The sequence below is a fragment of the Apium graveolens genome, chromosome 10, assembly GCF_009905375.1.
Source record: "Apium graveolens cultivar Ventura chromosome 10, ASM990537v1, whole genome shotgun sequence".
NCBI classification, from domain to species: domain Eukaryota; kingdom Viridiplantae; phylum Streptophyta; class Magnoliopsida; order Apiales; family Apiaceae; genus Apium; species Apium graveolens.
Genome location: NC_133656.1, coordinates 234,083,934 through 234,088,294, shown reverse-complemented (window position 1 = coordinate 234,088,294; position 4,361 = coordinate 234,083,934).

Here is a 4,361-nt window from a genome sequence, read left to right as displayed (position 1 = left end):
GAACTTTGACAAAGTCTCATACCAGGCTCTAGGTGCTTGCTTTAGTCCATAGAGTGCTTTCAACAGATAATACACATGGTCTGGAAAATTTTGATCTTCAAAACCTGGAGGTTGGCTTACATAAACTTCTTCCTCCAATTCCCCATTTAGAAATGCACTCTTGACATCCATCTGATAGACTTTGAAATTGGCATTAGCTGCATAGGCTAGAAAGATTCTGATGGCTTCAAGTCTTGCAACTGGAGCAAATGTTTCATCAAAATCTATTCCCTCTTGTTGAGAATAGCCTTTAGCAACCAATCTGGCTTTATTCCTTATGACAATGCCATTTTCATCCATCTTGTTTCTGAATACCCATTTTGTGTCAATGGAATTCTTGTTCTTTGGCTTGGGTACCAGCTTCCAAACTTTGTTTCTCTCAAATTGGTTCAGCTCTTCCTGCATAGCTAATATCCAATCTGGATTCATTAAGGCTTCTTCCACTTTCTTAGGTTCCTCCTGAGATAGAAAACTACTATACAGACATTCATTTTGAGTAGCTCTTCTTGTTTGCACTTTAGATGATGCATCACCAATGATCAGTTCAAAGGGATGATTCTTGGTCCATTTCCTTTGAGGTGGAAGATGTGCTCTAGATGAGGTGGCCTCAGTATTGTCGTGATGTGAGACAGAGTGTTGATCAGTTGAAACTCCCCCTGAGTTGTTGGTCCTTTGCAGGGAACTTGGAGTTCTATCAACTGATGATGTAAATCGATTATCCGTTGATGAACTTTGATCAACGGATGCTTCATTATGTACTTCAACGGATGATGCACTATGTCTTTCAACGGATACTGCATTGCCTCTTTCAACGGATGCAGAATTCTGACTTTCAACGGATGCAGTATTTTGTGCATTATCCAAGGGCATATCTTGAATCCCTTTTGAAGTGTCATCTCCATCAATCTCCTCTTCACTATCATCACAATATATCTCAATGTTGTCAAATTTGAGTCTTTCATGGTGTCCCTCATCTGTTAGTCCATCAATCTTTTTATCATCAAACACAACATGCACAGATTCCATAACGATGTTGGTTCTTAGATTGTAGACCCTATAAGATTTTCCAGCTGAGTAACCAACAAATATCCCTTCATCAGCCTTTGCATCAAACTTCCCTTTATGGTCAGATTGATTTCTCAGTATAAAGCATTTACATCCAAAGACATGAAGAAAGTTTAGAGTTGGTTTTCTTCTCTTGAACAACTGATAAGGAGTCATGCCTTTAGCTTGATTGATCAAAGAAATATTCTGAGTGTAGCAGGCACAATTAACAGCTTCAGCCCAGAAATATGTTGGTAACTTTGATTCTTCAAGCATTGTTCTGGCAGCCTCAATTAAAGATCTATTCTTTCTTTCAACTACCCCATTTTGCTGAGGTGTTCTTGGAGCTGAGAACTCATGCATGATTCCATTTTCTTCACAGAACAGCCCCATTGTCAAATTCTTGAACTCAGTTCCATTGTCACTCCTGATATTCCTAACCTTCAAGTCAGGATGATTATTTACTTGTCTGATGTGATTGATAATGATTTCACTTGCTTCATCCTTTGATCCAAGAAAATAGACCCATGAAAACTTTGAGAAATCATCTACAATCACCAAGCAATATCTTTTTCTTGCAATTGACAATACATTGACTGGTCCAAACAAATCCATATGTAGCAGCTGTAATGGTTCATCAATTGTTGTTTCAAGCTTCTTTTTGAATGATGTTTTCCTTTGTTTGCATTTCTGACAAGCATCACACAAACCATCCCTTGAGAATTCAACAAGAGGAATTCCTCTGACTAAGTCCTTTTTGACTAGATCATTCATTGTCTTGAAATTCAAATGAGATAGCTTCTTGTGCCATAGCCAACTTTCAACTGAACTTGCTTTGCTGAAGAGACAAGTAATAGATTCTGCATCTGTAGAGATGAAGTCAGCTAAGTACACATTTCCTTTTCTAACTCCAGTTAGAACCACTTTGTTGTCTTTCTTACTGGTGACAACACAGGCTTCTGAATTGAAGGAAATTGTATTTCCTCTATCACATAGTTGACTGATGCTTAGTAAGTTGTGCTTGAGACCATCAACTGATGCAACTTCATCAATTATGATATTCCTTGTTGAAATCAAGCCATATCCCATAGTAAACCCTTTGCTGTCATCTCCAAAGGTTATGCTAGGGCCAGCTCTCTCCTTAAACTCTGTGAGTAGGGAGAAATCTCCTGTCATGTGTCTTGAACAGCCTCTGTCCAAGTACCATAGATTTCTTCTTTTTCCCTGCACACCATAAAATCAATCAAGTTGATTTTGGTACCCAAGTTTCCTTGGGTCCATTCTTGTTAGCCTTTCTCCTAGACTTCATTCCTCCTGCATCTTTAGACTTAGGTAACTTTGAGTCAACCTTGATCTTAGATGTAGTTGGTTGAGGTGTAGGGTTAGTCACAGAATCATTTAGCACATTTGGAATTTGATAAGGCATGGATTGTGCAAGCATGTTATTCCATATTGGCATATTATATGGCATTTGAGGCATACTAAATGCAGCAAGATAAGGATTGTTAAAATATGGCATGTTTGCAAAATGTGCATAAGGATTCTGATGAGACATAACAGGCATAGCATGCAGAGGTGATGCAGACATATTAGGCATGGAAGAGGGCACAGGTATGGGAGTTTTCTTAATAGATTTGCAATTAGCAGATAGATGATTAACACTACTACAATGCACACAGCTTTTTCTAGGAGCATACTTATCAGGTGTGTAATTGTTATGTTTGTTCACCCCTACCTTCCCATTTCTATTAGATATCCTTTTAGTTTCCTTTTTATCCTCAACCACTTTGAGCCTATTCTTTAACTGTTCTAAGGTCATGTGTCCTATATTCACCTTACTGAAATCTTTGGATGTGCTTGCTTCTTCTTTGACAAAGTTCTTGGAAGTTGAACCAAACTTTTTGTTGAGTTTCTTTAGATTTTCACTTTTAGAAACATCTGCCTGTTTTAATTGAGGAACCTTCAACGGATGCTCCTTTTCTTCCTTCAACGGATAATTTTCATCATCCGTTGATTCCACATCCGTTGACAGCCCATCAATTAATTCCAGTTTCTTTTTGTTTTTATCCCAGGCAGTCTCACAGAATGATTCAATTCCTTGGACCTTGGCAATTTGAGCACTAACATCCCTAGATGTCTTCCAGGCTTTAATCACCTCTTGCTCTCTCTCTAATTGATTAGAAAGTATTTCTACTTTCTTAACAGATTCAGCTAGTTCATTTTCAACAGATATACAATGTAGCTTAGTTTTCTCTAGGTCAATCAACTTATCTTCTAACACAACATTTCTATCACTTAAAAACAAATTGTTCTCTTTAATCCTACTATTTTCTTTAGCAAGAGATTTAAGAGACACACGCAAATGATACAGTTCAGTAGACATGTCATTAAAAGCATCATTGCACTCTTCTTTAGTAAGCTGTGTTAAATCAGTAGTGATTACCTGGTTGCTTGATGAACTAACTTCATTTTCCTCAGAATCAGCCATGAGAGCCAAGTTGACATATTCCATATCTTCATCCTCTTCTTCTTCATCAGCTGCCCAGTCTTTTTCTTGAGTAATGAAAGCCCTCTCCTTTTGCTTGAGCAGATCAAAATATTTCTTTTTGTAATCTACATGGTCAAATTTCTTCTTTTCAGAAGTTGGCTTTCTGCACTCACTTGCAAAGTGTCCACTTGTACCACAATTGTAACACTTGAACTTGGATTTGTCCACCATGTTCTTATGAGGTTTAGTGGCTCTAGTGTTTTTCCTAAATTTCATCTTTGCAAATCTGCTGGACAGAAATGCAAGATGCTCATCAATACCATCAGAGTCATCTTGGCTGGAGTTGTCTTCATTCTCAGCAACTTGCTCCTTACCCTTGCTTGATTCTGATTTGCTTGTGCCATCTTTGGAGTTTGATGTAGATCTCACAGTTTCTTATCTGCATTCTTTCTCATTTTCAGCTACCAAGGCAACTGAACCTCCTTTCTTTCTTCCCTTCTCCAATACCTCATCCTGTTCCAGCTCTAGTTCATAAGTCTTCAAGATTCCATATAATCTTTCAAGAGTGAAGTCCTTAGAATCTTGAGAGTTTCTCAAGGAGACAGTCATGGGTTTCCATTCCTTTGGCAAGGATCTTAAAAATTTAAGATTTGAATCCTTCACCTGGTACACTCTACCATACAGCTTCAGTCCATTCAACAGCTTTTGGAATCTATTGAATGTGTCATTTAAAGATTCATTTTCTTCAAAATGAAAATACTCATACTATTGAATGAGAAGCTGTATTTTG